The sequence below is a fragment of the Somniosus microcephalus genome, chromosome 5 (assembly GCF_052327205.1).
Source record: "Somniosus microcephalus isolate GS21.2 chromosome 5, FLI_Smic_1.0, whole genome shotgun sequence".
NCBI classification, from domain to species: Eukaryota; Metazoa; Chordata; class Chondrichthyes; order Squaliformes; family Somniosidae; genus Somniosus; species Somniosus microcephalus.
Window position 1 is genome coordinate 311,993,355 of NC_140991.1, and position 20,563 is coordinate 312,013,917.

The following is a 20,563-nucleotide window of genomic DNA, read 5'->3' on the forward strand; positions in this document are numbered from 1 at the left end:
CGCTAAGCAAAAGGAAAAATATCTGACATATTGGGCAGAAACAACAAAAACCCAAAGCAAACTCAATTGCTACTTGGCCCTAAACAGACAATACAACATAGCTGATTACCTGACCATGGTAAAGGACAGCAAACTGAGAAAAATCCTGACAATGTACAGACTTAGTGAACATAACCTGGCGATCGAAAAAGGTAGACACAGGCAGACCCGGCTACCAAGAGAGGACAGGATATGCTCTCACTGCAGTCAGGGAATGGTGGAGACAGAGATGCACTTCCTCACAGCTTGTAGAAAATATCAGGGCATAAGGGAGAATTTCTACCCAAAATTTACAAAAATATGCCCGGAATTCAGAAAATTGAATGACAACCAAAAACTCCCATACCTACTAGGGGAAGAGAGAAGTTGCATAACACTGGCGGCACACTATGTTACAGCTTGCCATAAACAGAGGGACAACCACTAAAGATAAGATAAGAGTATATATAAATTATATGAAAGTATATTTATACACTCAGGGATATATCTGTTTATACACTGTATGGATAGATCTGTATTTTTGTGAACAAACATAAATGTTTTCCGATGCTTTGGCAACATAAGATGTAACTTGTCATGCCAATAAAGTGATTTGAATTGAATTGAATTGCATTGAGAGAGAATTCTGGAGAGATTCAATGCTGTGTGAAGGAGTTTTGGGTACTCAGCAGCACTTTGCAGGTTCATTTTGATTTGACCTTCCTTGCATCGATTTAGAAGAGACTGTGGGGGCTGCACTCTGAGCTCTTTCCCTGGGCCTCTCCATTGTTCTTTCCAGCAGATTTGATGTACAGGTCTCTCCAGGCCGAGATTCAAGGCTGCAATGAGCACGGTGTGGATGGAGAGCAAGATCGACCCTCCTTTAAGAACTGGCCGGCGCCAGTGTGTCTGTGTTCCATTGCTGACTGACATAACATGAGCTTCGCTAGCGCTCTGAGGTAACGCCTCGCTCCTCGGCGTTAGCGCCTTAAGAGAGGTGTGTAGCGCCTGATTTAGCGCTCCAATCACCTCCAGGGGCGATAGCAGCCAAGTTTGCAGTCGGAGGCAATAATTAGCGCCAGGCGCTAAACTTTGCGCACGGCTGATAATTGCACCCCAAACAGGGCGATACGGAATTTCTCCCCCTTAGTGTCCAAAAATCTACCGATCGCAGCCTTGAATATACTCAACAACTCCAAACATCCACAGCCCTCTGGGGTAGAGAATTCCAAAGATTCACCAGTCTCTGAGTGAAGAAATTTCTCCTCATCTCAGCTCTAAATGGCCAACCCCTTATTCTGAGACTGTGACCCCTGGTTCTAGACTCCCCAGCCCGGGAAACATCCTCCCTGCATCTACCCTGTCAAGCCCTGTAAGGATGTTATGCGTTTCAATGAGATCACCCCTCATTCTTCTAAACTCCAGAGAATACAGCTCCAGTCTACTGAATTTTATGCGAGAAAGGTGCAGGAAAAGAGAATCGAGCAACTTCTGGGGCAGAAGCGGAAGGGGAAACTCTAAGAGTGTGAAAGAAACAACAAAGAATAGCAAAGCAATGCTCATGGGATGGGAGAAAAAATGATAACAGACACAGAGTTGCAATTGAATCAATAAGATGAGGAAAGTCATGCAAACAATCAATAAAACAAATGATAGCGGCTAGTTGTTTTCCTACACACTGATGAATGGGAAAACAACAATAAAAGCAATGAAAACATTACGCTGTCTATACACTTTTATTAAGCATCCCGTGCATACAGGAAAATATACACCACAGCCAATCAAATAGGCAGATAAAAAGTGTGGCAGTGGATACAGAAAAAGTCTGATCATAACATAAGAACATAAGAATTAGGAGCTGAAGTAGGTCATTCGGCCCCTTGAGCCTGCTCTGCCATTCAGTAAGATCATGGCTGATCTTCGACCTCAACTCCACTTTCCCGCCTGACTTCCATATCCCTTAATTCCCCTAGAGTCCAAAAATCTATTGATCTCAGCCTTGAATATACACAACGATTCAGCCTCCACAGCCCGCTGGGCCAGAGAATTCCAAAGATTCACCAACCTCTGAGTGAAGAAATTCCTCCTCATCTCCGTCTTAAATGGCCGACCCCTTTTCCTGAGACACTGCCCCCTAGCTCTAGACTCTCCAGCCAGAGGACACAACTTACATAGAAACATAGAAGATAGGAGCAGGAGTAGGCCATTCGGCCACTCGAGCCTGCTCCGCCATTTAATGAGATCATGGCTGATCATCCAAACTCAGTACCCTGTCCCTGCCTTCTCCCCATATCCCTTGATCCCTTTAGCCTTAAGAAATACATCCAACTCCTTCTTGAATATATTTAATGAATTGGCCTCAACTGCCTTCTGTGGTAGAGAATTCCACAGGTTCACCACTCTCTGGGTGAAGAAATTCCTCCTCATCTCAGTCCTAAATGGCTTACCCCTTATCTTTAGACTGTGACCCCTGGTTCTGGACTCCCCCGCCATCGGGAACATCCTTCCTGCGTCTAGTCTGTTTTGTCCTGTTAGAATTTTATAAGTTTCAATGAGATCCCCTCTCATTCTTCTAAACTCCAGTGAGTATAAGTCCAATCGACCCAATCTCTCCTCATACGTCATTCACCCAGAGAGTGGTGAACCTGTGGAATTCTCTACCACAGAAGGCAGTAGAGGCCAATTCATTAAATATATTCAAGAAGGAGTTGGATATATTTCTTAAGGCTAAAGGAATCAAGGGGTATGGGGAGAAAGCAGGGACCGGGTACTAAACTTGGATGATCAGCTATGATCGCATTGAATGGCGGAGCAGGCTCGAGGGGCCGAATGGCCTACTCCTGCTCCTATCTTCTATGTTTCTATTCCTGCCATCCCAGGTATCAGTCTGGTGAATCTTCGCTGCACTCTCTCCATGGCAAGAACATCCTTCCTCAGATAAGGTGACCAAAACTGCACACAATACTCAAGGTGTGGTCTCACCAAGGCCCTGTACAACTGCAGCAAGACGCCCTTGCTCCTGTACTCGAAGCCTCTCGCTATGAAGGCCAACATACCATTTGCCTTCTTAACCGCCTGCTGCACCTGCATGCTTACCTTCAGCGACTGGAGCACAAGGACACCCAGGTCTCGTTGCACTTCCCCTTCTCCCAATCGATTGCTGAGATTGGGGGAAGGGGAAGCATCTACCCTGTCAATCCCCCTCAGAATCTTAGATGTTTATATGACTGAATCTTAAATGTGACTGCGACCAAATATTAATGATCCCATCTACCATTTCACTGCTGTGGAGAGCCTATTTGCACACCAGTCCACGAAACGTAACTGAGCATGCGCAATGCTCCCCAAAGGTGGCAAAATTCAATCCAGGTGCTCCTGATAAAATAATGCGGGAAAGGAGAAGAAAAATGACGGAAGTTTGTGGCAGAAGTTCAGACAATGATAAGGAACATTGTGACAAAAATTAAACTCAGGACAATCTTAACTCCCATCTGTGTGAATGCCGCATTGAGAAACAACTTGATGTTCTACATGCTCTGCCCTCGAATTTCACGATAATTCACCTAACCTAAAAAGGAATATTCTTAAAAAGATCCTCCATTGAAAGGGAAAGGAAGTAAAGATAGATAAAGGCCTCCAAGAGAGAGATTTTATTTTATCAAGTTAGATTAGATTATCGAAAGAAATCTACTTTGATAATCAGTGCAATAAAAGTTAAGTTATATAGAATCATATGGGCCATTTTGGCATTGGGGGCGGGCTGGGGTGTGTCAGGTGGTGTCGTGTCAGGACTCCGACTCCGATGGTGTAATGTATATACCTTTAAGGGGGGGGAACTACTTTTTACAGCTCATGTATACTGTAGTACCGGCAGTGACCACACCTGTATATAGCATTGAGTAGTAATCTGTACAGTCAGTTCAACTGTGAGCCACGTTGAGTAAACACCGGTTGTACCATTCCTGCTGCAGTCCGTATCTTATTATACCCAGACACAACATTGACGACGAGGCAAGTTCGAACCTACCTGCAACTCTGCATCACCTCCCGGGGATTCATTCCTGGAGATCAGTGGATTGGAGGTCAAGGCCAGAGACTCAGGCGTCGACCACGGGCAACCGCCCAGTCATCCAGCAGAGACTCGAGAATTGCGGGGGAAGCTGTCGAGAGCCAGGCTTGGCTTTCCAGTCGAGGTGGTCCAGCGAAACGGGCTGGCAACAGGTAGTGTGCAGACCCTTCCTGGACAGCGGCGGGCTAGAGCCCGACCGAGCGGCACAGCAAAGGGCCGAGCAGCATCGGCGGGGGAGAGAGAGAGAGGGCAGAGCGCACAGGGCGCAGCCGGTGTTCAGGGGCCGAGCAGCGTCGGAGAGAGGGAGCGAGAGATGCGCAGAAACCCGTGAGGCGCCGCCATTGCCACGAGGACCGCCGAGTGCGGCATTGGCAGCAGCGGGGGAGGAAGGAAAGCGCGGGAGACGCCATTTTAAGCCATTGGGAGACGCCATTTTAAACCACACCCAAAATGCCGAAGAGTGGCAGTATCACCGGATTTGACAATGAAGTCGAAGATTGGACTACATATGTCGAGCGAATAGAGGTGTACTGCAAGTCAAGTGAGGTGTCAGATGACAAGAAAGCGTTGGTATTGTTAAATTTAATGGGTGCAAAGACGTATGGGTTATTACGAAATCTAGTAACCACAATGAAGCCAATGGAAAAGAGTTTTGAAGACATAGTAACGATACTACAGGAACATTTAAACCCCACACCGCTGCTGATAGCAGAAAGATTCAAGTTTCACAAATGGAACCAGCTTAAGGATGAAAGCAATGCTAATTATTTAACAGAACTGCGCAAACTATCGAAACACTGCCAGTTTGGAGCGGGACTGGCAGATACATTAAGGGACAAGTTTGTGTGTGGGCTTCAAAGTGAAGGAACCCAGAAATGGCTTTTATCTGAAAAGGACCTTATGCTGGAAAAGGCTTTCAGCATTGCGGTATCATATGAAGCAGCAGCACGGGGCACTGCAGAGATACAACAGAGACCGCAAGAATATGGCACAAACGAAATGTCATATGGAACAGAGAAGTGCTATCACTGCGGCAGAACAACACACGACCAGAATGATTGCTGGTTCAAAGACAAAGTGTGCAGACGTGTGGAAAAGTAGGACACATAGCACGAGTCTGCAGGTCAGGAAAGAAAACCAGCAATAAGAAACCTACCAAAGGAAAGTATAAGAAGGTACATAAGATGACGGAGAATAGTTCAGATGAACAAAAGAGGGATAACGACTCCGAAAGCAGGGAACTGAGTTGTCTGAAACTACATAATGTGATCACAACGGAGGATCACCGAGCCATTTGGGTCACTCTCAAGATAGCAAGAGTCCAGGTAAAGATGGAATTGGACACAGGATCAGCCCTAGCAGTCATAAACCGACGGGACTACGAGCGGCTATTCTCACACATACCCTTGAGAGAAACAAAAATTATTTTAAAGACGTACACGGGGCAAAAAGTCTACCCCAAAGGAAAAATAAGGGTGACCGTTATATATAACGGTAAGGAAACACCAAAACTAGACCTGTAGGTATTGCAAGATGGAGGACCACCATTACTGGGACGTGAATGGATCCAGAAAATACAACTGGATTGGCATTCCATACAGGCACTGATTGTGGCTGACAAAAAGGATGACGACGTCACACCTGGGCGACTGTCAAAGATCCTAACTGATGCGAAAGAAGTGTTCCAGCAAGGACTCGGAACACTAAGGCATGACAGCGACGATTAAAATTGAAGAAAAAGCAAGCCCAAAATTTTTTAAGGCCAGACCGGTACCTTATGCGATCCGCCCAGCCGTCGAAGCAGAGCTGGAGAGTCTGGAACGTTCAGGTGTACTGTCCAAGGTTGACTGGAGCGAGCGGGCTACACCCATCGTCCCTGTGATGAAAAAGTCGTTGAGCAGCACGCCTGGGGAACCAAGGAAAGTTTGCATCTGTGGGGACTTTAAGGTAACAGTGAACCCGATCCTTCACACCGTACAATATCCACTTCCGCGGATTGAAGATATTTTCGCCTCGCTATCTGGAGGGAAACGCTTCACTAAGATTGATCTGGCCCAGGCGTATCTGCAAATGGAGGTAGAAGAAGCATCAAAAAAATACCTCACAATCAACACCCATAAAGGTCTCTACCAATACAACCGGCTGGTATTCGGGGTAGCATCAGCTCCGGCTATTTGGCAGAGGGCAATGGAACAAGTCCTGCAAGGGATCCCAGGGACCCAGTGTTATTTGGAGGACATCCTGGTCATGGGCGAAAATGACAGTGATCACCTTGCCAACCTGGAGCAGGTGCTCACTAGATTGCAGGAATATGGGCTCCGAGCTAACCGCCCCAAATGCGAGTTTTTTAGAAAACAGATCTCGTATTGTGGCCACGTTATTGGTAAAGAGGGGTTACATAAGTCCCCAGAGAAGATTGAGGCAGTAGTCAAGGCTCCAGCACCGGAAAATGTGTCACAACTGAGGTCGTTCCTCAGGCTGGTAAACTACTACCATAAGTTCTTGCCAAATTTGTCCACAATACTACATCCACTGAACACCCTACTGCAAACTGGGGTGCCATGGAAGTGGAGTGACGAATGTAGACGAGCTTTCCAGAACAGCAAAACACTAATCACATCGAAAGAGGTATTGGCCCATTACAACCCAGCATTACCAATTCGGTTGGCATGTGATGCGTCACCCTACGGCATTGGAGCGGTGCTGTCGCACAAATTCTCGGACGGCTCAGAGAGGCCAATAGCCTTTGCGTCACGATCACTAACCTCAGCCGAGCGTAACTACGTCCAGATTGACAGGGAGGCCCTCAGCCTAGTGTGGGGAGTGAGAAAGTTCAATCACTATCTGCATGGGCAGAAATTTACCTTGCTGACTGATCACCAGCCACTTGTCTCCATTTTTAATCCGAAGAAGGGCGTTCCAGTGATGACTGCGCAACGACTACAAAGATGGTCACTTTTTCTAGGGGCGCACCACTATGAGATTGAATATAAGGGCACGAAACAGCATGGAAATGCTGATGGGCTATCACGCCTGCCACTGCCTACTGTGGAGGAAGCAGCAGCAGTGGATCCTGTCGAAATATTCCATTCGACTACAGTTGAATACTTACCGGTAACTAACGCTTGTATCGAAAAGGAAACCCGAAATGACCCAACACTGTCTCGGGTATATGATTTGACAGTGAAGGGATGGCCAGCACATGGCGACTCACTGTTGCCAGCATTCTCGACAAGGAGAGAACAGCTGTCAGTTTGCCGGGGGACCTTGATGTGTGGATCCCGAGTGGTAATTCCACCCAAGTTAAGGGATAGAGTGCTCAATGAGCTTCATGAGGGTCATCTGGGAGGGGTAAAAATGAAAAGCCTAGCCAGGGCTTATGTGTGGTGGCCGGGAATCGATAAACAAATCGAGGACCTGACCAAGAGCTGCTCAGGATGCTAGAAAGTCCAAAATGCACCACCACAGGCCCCTCTACACCCATGGGAGTGGCCCTCATCTCCATGGCAACGGATGCATATTGATTTTGCTGGTCCACTCATGGACTCAATGTTTTTAATAGCCGTGGATGCGCACTCGAAATGGCCTGAGGTGATCAAAATGTCCTCCACCACCACGGGGAAAACTATTGCAGTCCTCCGGACCATTTTTGCCAGGAATGGCTTGCCAGAACAGATTTGCTCCGACAACGGACCACAGTTTGTGTCCGAAGAGTTCCGGAGGTTCTTGAAAAAGAATGGGGTAAGGCATTACACATCCGTCCCGTATCATCCAGCCACAAATGGATTGGCTGAGAGGTTCGTACAAACCTTTAAGAAGGCAATAAAGGCTATGTACAATGACAACATTCCGCTGCAGCACAAGGTGGACAATTTCCTCTTCGCCTAGCGGAATGCGACACATGCAGTCACCAACCAGGCCCCAGCCAAAATGTTCTTTAACCGAAGTTTAAGATCTCGCCTGGATTTGCTCAGACCAAACGTACGAAGAGATGTTGAGAGTAAGCAATTCCAGCACATCCATGAGAAGCCAACAAGGAGCTTCAATGTAGGGCAACCAGTCTTGGCCCGCGACTACCGAACAGAAAAATGGCAGCCAGGAACGATATGCACACGGCAGGGCCCACTAATGTACACAGTGGACGTTGGGGAGAGCATTGTGAGACGCCATGCTGACCAGATCCTAGAGTCACAGGAACAAGTCAACCCCATGCCTCGCCCATACGTACCTGGTGATGAACCCGACGTACAGGTCGCATCTACCCCAGAAACAGTAGCTTCGGAAGCTGATGAACCAACCGACGACAGGGGGCCAGAATCGCCTCCGCACCAAGAGCAAGACACTCGGGAATGGCGCTATCCAGAAAGGATCAGGAAGCCTCCCCAAAGACTGAATTTATAAATAGACTATTTTCAGCTAATGTTGCATGTTAAAAGTGTTCATTGTAATTAGTTTGATATTTAATTGTTAAATGAGTGTTATGGTACTGTTAATCTAAAAGGGGAGGAATTGTAATGTATATACCTTTAAGGGGGGAACTACTTTTTACAGCTCATGTATACTGTAGTACCGGCAGTGACCACACCTGTATATAGCACTGAGAAGTAATCTGTACAGTCAGTTCAACTGTGAGCCACGTTGAGTAAACACCTGTTGTACCGTTTCTGCTGCAGTCTGTATCTTATTATACCCAGACACAACAGATGGGAAGTGGGAAAAAAGTGCGATTTTGCCCTAATTAGGCAATTGATTTCCTGCGTGTGGAAACCCCTGGCCCAGTGAGTCTTTTCATACAGAAAGTCGCCTCCGATGGCATCATCAATGCTGCTGGATTTAAGGCCTGCAAGCAGCCTTGCATCTTCTGGAGATTGCAAACTTTATGCCCATTGTTGTGATCGTTTCATTCAGCAACTATGTCCACCAGTGGGCCAAAGTGTGATCCAAGCTTCGATGAGCCCTCCCTCCAAGCTCTAGTGGAGGGAGCAAGATCAAATAAGGAGGTGCTCTTCCCTTCCTCAGGGAGGAAAAAGCTTCCCCAGCAGACTAAAGCTGTGTGGCTGCAAGTGGCCCAGGAGGTCAACTCAAACTCTGTGTGCCGCAGAACCTGGCTGTAATGCAGGAAGAGGTTTCTTGATCTTCTCCGCACAGGAAAAGTGAGTATGACTTTCCCATCACCCTCAATATCATCCCCATCACCTCTCCTCACCAGCACTTTGCTTTGCCAACCTCTTCCTCCACATCCCACTTGACACTTACATCCCTGCGCCCTTACCCATTCCCTTTCTTGCTATGGTCACATTCATTTAACTATTCGACCATGCAGCCCTCACACTCTCTATCACTGTGATGCAATGACAACAAATTACAACACACAGGGAGGGCCCTTTGTCTCCTTCTAAGCATCTATGCTGTGGATTCTCCACACTCACTCCTTCATTCTCACTCAAACTCCACTTGTGTTCCTCATTGCAGGAAAAGAGAGCCCACAATAAGAGGGAAAGAGCGAGGACAGGAGGAAGGCCACGCTCAGTAGTTCAGCTCACCACCTCGGAGGAGGCGGCCCTGGAAATCGCCGGTGTCGAGGACGATTCGCAAGTGGGGGACAGACAGATGGGCGCATCACAGCAAGCAGGTGACAGAATAGTTTGGCATCTCTCTCATTGACATTGCATGAGTCACTGATAATGATTCTGATGCTATAACATAAAGACTTATGATCCTCTGCACAATTCAATGTGCATGCAACCTTTACCTTTATCTCTAACTCTTTCCTTTACTCTCCCACAGGACCATCGACAGCCCCCGTCCCCACTGTCCAGGAGGAACAGCCTGAGCCTCAAGACTCCTCAGAGGATGCTGCAAGCTCTGAGGGTGCAACATCAGCAGAATTCAGCAGACCCAGCACCAGCACAGACACTCGGTGGGACTTTCGCGAGATAGTGTTGTCACCTGGTGTATCACAGCTCACAAGTGAGCATCAACAGATGGTGGAGATGGGGACAGCAGTGGAGAGTCCTCGTCGGAGGGCACAGGACTCTGCCATTTCGGCTCAGCTGCATGTTGACTCTGTGCCTCCGGGTCCATCCAGAAGGAGAGCGATGCTGGAACTCCAGAAACAGGTGCAGGAGTCTCTGGCAGGTTTTGTCTCCAGGGTCGCTGCGAGTGTCAGGTTTTGTCTCCAGGGTCGCTACGAGTGTGGAGCAAATGTAGGAGTCCATCGCGAACATGAGCAGAGCCTTTGTGGAAGCATTGGTGCATGAACGCATCACCACGGTAAGGATGGCAACCTCCGTGGAAAGGATGGCTACGGTAGAGGAGAGGATGGCTATGGCCGTGGAGGAGCTAAGTCACCAGAGTGTTGAAAACATGGTCATTGTTCAGAATGGACTGACATCTCTTGAATAGAGATGGTCAGCTATTGACCATAGAAACCCGAGCATCACTGAAGTCCTCTGGAGTAGGACTTCCAGTGCAGAAATGGGTCCTCATGGCCCCCCTGAAGTGCAGCAAGGTGCTGTCAAGCCACTTGCTAGCTCTGAAGTGGGTCTGATCCATGAGAGGGATGTTGGTGGCAGACAACAAGGAAGTGGGGGCTCCTCTCCAAGCGCTCACACGACCATGCACTGCAAAGCCCTCGGTCAGAGCCCCACCAGAGTCCTCACCCAACTGAGATGGGCGTCTCAGCACCTGCACAGCCGTAGGAGCAGCAGACAGTTGCTGAGCCCTCGCAGGTTTGCAGCCCCAGAGGACACACGCCAAAGGTGTCGAGACAGGAGCAGCAAGAAAGTGAGCAAGGAGCCTCCACATCTGCTGAAGTCACAGGGGAAGCACCATGTAGGAGCACGCGTAAGAGGATGATAATGCACAAGTAGTCACAAGGGTAGTCACTTGTGTTTATTTTTGAAATGCCATCAGTTACTTGTGATAAAAAATTCTGATGGCAAACTGTTGAAGTTGTGGTCTGTGTCATTTCGCAAATCGGACTTCAACATTGAGGGCTTAGGGCGACTTGCAATTGTCAGTATGGTGGTCAGAGTGACAGGAATCAGCAGCTTCGTGACCATTGTCGATGGTCTGGTAAGAAGGTGCGAGGTAAAGGTGTTTGATTGTGCAGGCTAAGCAAATCTGGCCAAGATGAGTGCGTCCCTTGCATCCCGGGCAGCAATGTGGTCGCGCACTGGCGCCTTCTGGCCTGTGCAGCTTCAGCTGGGTGAGCAGCAGCTTGGTGCTCCTGTTGTTGCTGCTGCTGTTGGTGCTGCTGTTGTTCATGGTTCTGCTGCTGTCGCGGCTGGTCTTCATCTGAATCGGATGTCCAGCAGGAAAGGAAATAAATGGTTCCCATGCTTCTGGTATATGCCTCAGTTGAGGAAGCGCTCAGTCAAGGTGGCAAGAGGGGTTTCCCAGGAGGTCACACTGGAGATGGGTGTCAGGCTCCAAACTTTCAAAAAAATTGAGTATGCCTGCTAAAAGTTCCCCCAAATCTGAGACAATAAAGTTCTGCCACCTGCAAATGATCATTGGTGAAAAGTCCTTTTTAATGGTGGAGCTGCAGCTGTTAGTAAGCAGTTCACTTGTGAGGCCGCCAGGATTACCCGGCGTGTTCCAGAGGAGACGTGCAGGATGAGGGAAATGTGTTAAAATCAGAAAGGTCTCTCAAAATGGGGTTATAGAGGCAATTAACTGGTTGTTAAGGGCCTTAAGGGCATATCCCGCCTCTTAGAAGTGGGATGGAAACAGGGTCTGAACCCGATTCTGGGAAAGTTGCTCGGAGGCGAGTTGGAGGCGGGATCGGAACCGCCCGCCATTTTTTGTGATTTTAACACCTCACACGCCTCCAATCTCACCTCCTCGGGCCTGGCAAAATCGAGCCCATAGAGTCATGGGGGAAAAATTGTGTTGCTTTGCACCTCCTAAGAGGGCGCTAACGGGGTGCAAAGCAACTTGCACCCGGGCTTTGCACCACCCACGAAATTCAGCGAGAGGTTAGCGGCAGCGCTAACTGGTAGCGTCCCGCAGCGCTGCGCCACCAGCAATGACGTCATCGATGTTGGCAGCGCCCCGCTCACGCCCCGGCCGCGATCTTCAGAAGCGCCCCCTGACTTATCGCTGCATGCTATGTCCGGCGGGGTCAGGAGGGCCTATCTGCGGCAGGAGTGGCGCAATTTAAAGGTGAGGTGCGGGGGCGGCCATTTCTGTTGCTGTCCGCCTGCCAGCACCGGCCTGCGCTCCCGTCCCCGGCCTACTGAACGCCCCCCACCCCCAGCTGGGCTCCGGGTCACGCTGCACAAAGCCCCTCCCCTTTAAGAGGGGAGGAAGGCCTGCAATACCACGGCACGACGTGCCACAGTGCCACCCCAAGACGGATGCGGGACGCTTCCAGTAGCCCCCGCTTCCCTCTTAGGGCACAACCACTCAAGTTCCGGCGCGGGTTGCTACTCAATTTTTAGCCCATAGAGTCGTAATGGCACAGAAGGAGGCCATTCGGGCTATTGAGTCCGGGGCAGCTCTCTGTAGAGTAATCCAGTCAGTCCCATTCCCCTGCTCTATCCCCGTAGCCCTGCAAGTTTATTTCCCTCAAGTGCCTATCCAGCCTCCCCTTGAAAACATTGAGTGTTTCTGCTTCCACCACTTCCGTCGGCAGCAAGTTCCAGGTCCTCACCACTTACTGCGTAAAAACGTTTTTCCTCACATCCCCCCTGTATCTCTTGTCCAAAACCTTAAATCTGTGTCCCCTAGTCCTTGTACCATCAACTAGTGGGAACAGCCTTTCCCCGTCTAGCCTATCCAAACCTGTCATAATCTTCTACACCTCTATCAAATCACCCCTCAAACTCCTTTGCTCTAATTAAACAAATCCAGCTTCTCCAACCTGTCCTTGTAGCTAAGATCCCCTATTCCTGGAAGCATTCTGGTAAATTTCCTCTGCACCCTCTCAAGGGCCTTCACATTTCCTAAAGTGTGGTGACCAGAACTGGATGCAATACTCCAGTTGTGGCCTAACCAGCGCTTTATAAAGGTTCAGCATAACTTCTCTACTTTTGTACTCAATACCTCTATTTATGAAGCCCAAGATCCCATATGCTTTGTTAACCACTCTCTCAATATGTCCTGCCACCTTCAGGGACCTATGCACATTAACTCCCAGGTCCCTCTGTCCCTGCACACTCTTTAAAACTGTGCCATTAAGTGCATATTGCCTCTCCCTGTTCCTTTTGCCAAAATGCATCACCTCACGCTTCTCTGTACTAAATTCCATCTGCCACTTGTCTGCCCATTCTGCTAGCTTTTCTATGTCCTGTTGCAGTCGATTGGTATCATCCTCACTGTTTGCCATACCCCCAAGTTTGGTGTCATCAGCAAACTTAGAAATTCTACTCTATTCCAATATCCAAGATATCAAAATAAGCAGTGGCCCCAGCACTGACCCTTGGGGAACACCACTGTCTACCATCCTCCAGTCTGAAAAACAGCCATTTACCACAACTTGCTGTTTTCTGTCCTTAAGCCAATTCCTTATCCAAGCTGCCACTGACCCACCTATTCCATGAGCCTCAATTTTGTTAACCAGCCTTCTATGTGGTACTTTGTCAAACGCCTTCCAAAAATCCATGTAGACAACATCCATTGCATTCCCTTCATCAATCCTCTCTGTTACTTCATCAAAAAATTCAATTAGATTAGTCAAACACAAACTACCTTTCACAAATCTGTGTTGGCTCTCCTTAATTAGCTTAAACCTCTCGAAGTGCCCATTAATTGTTTCCTTGATCATTGTTTTTAAAACCTAACCCACCACTGATGTTAAGCTGACCGGCCTATTGTTACTAGGATTGCCCTTACACCCTTTCTTGGACAATGGTGTCACATTTGCCACTTTCCTATCCTTAGGGACCTCCCTCGCATCTAGGGAAGATTTGAAAATGATGGCAAGCCCTTTCGCTATCTCCTCCCCCAGTTCCCCTAGCAACCTGGGATGCAAGCCATCTGGACCAGGTGACTTGTCCGCTCTAAACATACCCAGCCTTTCCAGTACATCCTGTCTATCAATTTTCACCCATTCCATTGCTTCTACCTTTTCCACTTTTACCGACATTTTGTCAGCATCCACCTCCTTAGTAAACACTGATACTAAGTACTTGACGTAAGAAAACTACTAGGCACTTGGTCTAAGCGTTAATCAAAGCTTTAATCAACTGTTTTACAACATGGAGGTCTAGTTGTGTCCTTCAGTAGTTCCTGTTAAGAATGTCCTGCGCAAGTTGGGCCCGTACCCGAGTATTTATTCTCTCCCTGGACAGCGCCACCCGCAGGCCGCTCAGTATTATTTCATAAATCTTTCTTTCATGAATGACTGATTCATGTCAGTACTCATTGAGTTTTCTAGCCTTGCCCTGTGCCTCTAAGCATATATTATCTTCATTGTCCCTAATAGGCCCCACCCTGCCTCTTACTACCTGCTTACTGTTTGCATGCCGCTAGAAGATTTTTGGGTTCCCTTTTATGTTAACCACCATTCTACTCTCATATTCTCTCATTGCCAATCTTATTTCCATCTTCACATCCCCTCTCAACTTATTTTATTTCGTCTGGTTCTCCCTTGAAGAATTCATCTGACATGCATCATACATCCTCTTTTTTGTTTCATCATCTTCTCTATCTCCCTCATCATCCAAGGAGCCCTTGCTTTGGTTCCCTTACCCTTCCCTCTTGTTGGAATGTATCTAGCCTCTACTTGGAACATCTCCTCCTTAAAGGTCACCCATTTCCTGTTACAGTTTTTCCTGTCGGTCTTTGGTTCCATTTTACCCTGGCTAGATCCTTTCGCATCCCACTGAAGTTAGCCCTATTCCTGTGTAGAAGTTCCACTCTAGATGGTTCTTTGCTCCTCTCCATTGCTAATCTAAATCTTATGATACAATGATCACTCGTACCCAAGTGTTCTCCCACAGACAATTGGCCGCCGGAGCTCGAGTTGCTGCACATGTGGTCATCCAGGCTATGCGGAATGTCCAGGATTTCCCACATGGCACAGGATGTGCACTCCACAGGACTGAGCTGCCCTGCCCTGCCTCTATTTAATAGACTAAGAACTAACCCAGCAGAAATAAATTTAAACCTTTACAAAAAACACTCCCCAGCTACTCACCAATCAGCTCCTTCCCTTGTGCCGACGTCACTTTTTTTACTCTGACGTCACTTTTTCAAAAACTGCCTCTGTTGATATGCTGCCGCTCGGGGCTGCTCCTTTTAACTGCTCGCTGTCGCTGTGCTCCCACCATGTCCACTCCCTCCATTGCTGCTCCCGCTCTCGACACTCTTTGTGTTAATTAATTAATTGCTCCAATGTTCTACTTTTCAATTTTAATGACATTAGATCATTCCCCAGCACCAGATCCAGCAATGCCTCCTTCCTAGTTGGGCCAAGAACATATTGGTCAAGGAAATTCTCCTGAATACATTTCAGAAATTCCTCCCCCCCTTTCCCTTTACCCTAGCATTATCACAATCGATACTTGGGTAATTAAAATCCCTCAATATCACCACTCTATAGCTCTTGCATATCTCTGCAATTTCCCTGCAGATTTGCTCATCTGCCTCCCTCTCACTATTTGGAGGCCTATAGAATACCCCCAATAGCGTGATCATACCCTTTTTGCTCCTCAACTCTAACCAAATGGGTTCTATCCTTGTCCCCGCAAGAACATCCTCCCTTTCCAACACTACAATGTCTTCCTTAATCAGCACTGCCACCCCCACCTCCCTTTTTTCCTTCCCTATCTTTTCTGAACACCTTGTTCCCTTGAATATTAAGTGCCCAGACCTCACCGTTTTTAAGCCACGTTTCCGTTATTGCCACAACATCATATTGCCACACAGCTAATTGTGCTTGTAGCTCACCAAACTTATTCACCATGCTTTGTGCGTTTACGTACAAGCATTTTAACCCCATTTTTGAATTTTTCGTAGTCCGGAGATTACTACCTTTGAGGTCCTGCTTCTTAATCTCTCTCCTAGCTCCCTAAACTCTGCCTGCAGGACCTCATCCCTTTTTCTGTCAATGTTGTTGGTACCGATATGGACAACGACCTCTGGCTGTTCACCCTCCCCCCTCAGAGTGTTCGGCAGCCGCTCAGTGACATCCTTGACCCTGGCACCAGGGAGGCAATATACCATCCTGGAGTCATGTCTACGGCCAAAGATACACCTGTCTGCTCCCCTAACTGTTGAATCACCTACCACTATTGCTCTTTTACTCTTTTTCCTCCCCCCTCCCCCCGCCCCCGTGCAGCTGAGCCTCCCGTGGTGCCATGGACTTGATTCTGACTGTACTCACCAGAGGAACCATTGCCCTCACCAGTACTCAGAACAGAATACTGGTTGGAGAGTGCGATGCACTCCGGGGACTCCTGCACTACCTGCCTGGTGGTCCTCTTCCGTCTGGCGGTCACCCATTCCCTCTCTACCTGCATACTCTTAAGCTGGGGGGTGACCACCTTTAGAAACATGCTATCCACGTAACTCTCAGCCTCGCGGATGCACCGCAGTGACTCCAGTCGCCGCTCAAGCTCCAAAACCCGGAGCTCGAGTTGCTGTAGTTGGTGACACTTCCTGCACATGTGGTCGTCCAGGCTACGCGAAGTGTCCAGGATTTCCCTCATGGCACAGGATGTGCACTCCACAGGACTGAGCTGCCCTGCCATGCCTCTCTATAATAGACTAAGAACTAACCCAGCAGAAATAAACTTAAACCTTTACAAAAAACACTCCCCAGCTACTCACCAATCAGCTCTTTCCCTCTATTTAATAGGCTATTAACTAACTTAGCAGAAATAAACTTATAAACTTAAATAAAAAATATGCTCCCCAGCTACTCACCAATCAGCTCCTTCCCTTGTGCCGACGTCACTTTTTTTACACTGACGTCACTTTTTCAAAAACTGCCTCTGTTGATTTGGTGCCGCTCGGGGCTGCTCCTTTTAACTGCTCGCTCTCGCTGTGCTCCCAGCATGTCCACTCCCTCCGGTGCTGCTCCCGCTCTTGACGCTCTTTGTGCCGCTGCTCCGCTCTTGACGCTCTTTGTGCCGCTGCTCCCGCTCTCGGCGCTCTTTGTGTTAATAAATTAATTGCTCCAATGTTCTACTGTTCAATTTTAATGACATTAGATCATGTTTACAAGGTCCATTCAACATAACTTGCATGAAATTTGCTCATTAAAAATGCAGTATTGCTGTCTGCCAAGGACATAAATAAAGTTAGAATAAATAAACAAATTAGAAAGAATCATATAAAACATTTCCTGTATTAATTAACAGAGATAAAGGCACCCAACATAATTTTACTCATCTTGCTCACAAGAGGCAGTGTAGAGTTTAATTTTTTGTTTAAATCAGGAAATGAGAAGCAATTAATTAAAATCAAATGACCATATTTATTGGCTAAATATCTATATATTTTCATAAGAACATAAGAATTAGGAAATTACCTCTCTGCATCTACCCCTCCCTCTCCCGAATCTTATATGTTTCAAAGAGATCACCTCTCATTCTTCTAAACTCCAGAGAGTATCGGCCCAATCTACTCAATCTCTCCTCATAGGACAACCCTCTTATCCCAGGAACCAATCTAGTGAATCTTTGTTGCACCGCCTCCCAGTCAAGTGTGTTCTTCAAACATTTTCCAAATGACTTCCTTATGTTGTGTACTTCATATCCAGAAACCTTACTTCCTATCGACATAGTTTTCAAGGAACATTTTTATGTTCAATGTTAAATTGCTGTGTAAACATTTGCAATGTAAAATTGTCTTGTAACTATTTAAGCTGGGATTTCCTATGTAGACAGTTGCCTGTCATGATGCAGTTCCAGGCACCCGACCATTATTTACATCTGCGCAGCACTTTTCCAGGTAAGTTTTCTTTTTGCTTTTATTGACTTCTTTTAATTTTATGTATTTTTGTTTGTTTAACCCTCGTTCTGCTGTCGCTGGTCCTACCATAATCCCTTCCAAGTTTCGTGGGCTTTTCCCCTTCTCTGCAACCCCAGTGTACAATTTTGGTCTCCTTACCTAAGGAAGGACATACTTGCCATAGAGGGAGTGCAACGAAGGTTCGCCAGATTGATTCCTGGGATGGCGGGACTGTCGTATGAGAAGAGATTGAGTAAACTAGGCCTGTATTCTCTTGAATTCAGAAGAATGAGAGGGGATCTCATTGAAGCATGCAAAATTATTACAGGGCTTGATAGGATGGATGCTGGGAGAATGTTTCCCTTGGCTGGGGAGTCTAGAACCAGGGGCCACAGCCTCAGGATAAAGGGTAGGCCATTCAGGACTGAGATGAGAAGAAATTTCTTCACACAGAGGGTGGCGAATCTTTGGAATTCTCTACCCCAGAGAGCTGTGGAGGCTCAGTCATTGGGTATATTCAAAACAGAAGTCGATAGATTTCTGACTAGTAAGGGCATCAAGGGATATGGCGATAGGGCCGGTGAATGGAGTTGAGGCAGAAGATCAGCCATGATCTCATTGAATGGCGGAGCAGGCTCGAAGGGCTGAATGGCCGACTCCTGCTCCTATTTCTTATGTTCTTATGGTCTTAACTCAGGAGTCCACCCAGCTCTGCTGCAGCTTCCTTGCCTTCACCACTGCTCTGCCGCTCTCTGGTCTTATTTCAGGTGCCCTTCGCCTCACCCGCCGGGCCCAATGCTCTTTGTGGCTTTGACCTGAGCCCAGGGTCTTGCATTTTTTTGGTTATTTTGAATCCATGTAAATTAAATTCCCTTTAACTTAATTTGACCAACAAAAATTTAGTAGCAAGTTAAAGCCTATTTGGATCAAGTGAAAAGGGGCTGAGGTAGCACTCTGCAGTATTTAGAACATGTGTTCATATCCAATTACTCGTGTTTTGGGGGACAATTGCCACCATCACTGCCTGTGCGGTAATCTGGTGAAGTAGATTTTTTAAAATTCATTCCGGGCTATGGCCGTCACTGGCAAGGCCCAGCATTTATTGCCCATCCCTAATTGCCCTTGAGAAGGTGGTGGTGAGCCACCTTCTTGAACCACTGCAGTCCGTGTGGTGAAGGTACTCCCACAGTGCTGTTAGGTTGGGAGTTCAAGGATTTTGACCCAGCGACGATGAAGGATCGACAATATATTTCCAAGTCAGGATGGTGTGTGACTTGGAGGGGAACTTGGAGGTGGTGGTGTTCCCACGCGCCTGCTGCCCTTGTCAGCCCATTGTAGAATCCCGGCCGATTTTGATCCCATTCAAATGCTGTGATGAGATTCACGTGGGTTCTACAATGGATGGGCAAAGCTGCTCTGGCATATTCCTGCCCAGGCTCTGACTGCGAAAGGCACCCCCATTCTAAATTAAATGGACTACTGTAAATGCTCAAATAGCACAGAATGGAATCGGATATGGATAAGGTCATGTGTTCACTACGTATATTAGTGAAGGTAATTTCACTCTTAAAATGTTTTTCTTACATTGTTAATTAAACATCAAATTGTCTGGTCGCAAATCTTCAAGAGCTACATCAATAGATTGGTGACTGTAGTGTATGTGCCTTTAAGTCGGAACTACTTTTTACAGCTCCTGTATACTGTAGTACCGGCAGTGACCACACCGGTATATAAGCTGTGCGCATGCCTCTGTACCCCAGTCTAGAGATTACCCTCCTCCAGTAAAGACCTGTTATTTGTTTATGTACAGCATCCGTGTGATTATTTATCCACTGAACCACGGATCTAACAGTGACAAATATGTTTAAAAGCGTATTTGGACTTACTTCAAAAGCTACTGATGTGACAGAAAATTGTCTTTTTTTGCTACAGTGACATTTATAATTTCACATGATCATTCTTGGTGGAATCCAATCTTTTTTTTAAATCAAAAAAGAAAGACTTGCATTTCTATAGCACCTTTCATGACCTCAGGACGTCCGAAAGTGCTTTACAGCCAATGAAGTACTTTTTGAAGTGTAGTCACTGTTGTAATGTAACATGGCAGCCAATTTGCGCACAGCAAGCTCCCACAAACAGCAATGTGATAATGACCAGATAATCTGTTTTTCTTAGTGATGTTGATTGAGGGATAAATATTGGCCCAGGACACTGGGGAAAACTCCCCCCCTGCTCTTCTTCGAAATAGTGCCATGGGATCTTTTACATCCACCTGAGAGAGCAGACGGGGCCTCGGTTTAACGTCTTGACATGAATCGGTCATTCATGGAATAGAAGGACTTGTGAAGTGATGCTGAGCGGCCTGCGGGTGGCACTGTTTTGGGAGAGTATAAATACTCGGGCACGGGCCCAGCTTGCGCAGTGACATTCTTAACAGGAGCTAGTGAAGGACACAACTAGACCTCCATGTTGTAAAACAGTTGATTAAAGCTTTGTTTAACGCTTAGACCAAGTGCCTAGTAGATTTCTTATGTCAACTCTTATCTGAAAGACGGCACCTCCAACAGAGCA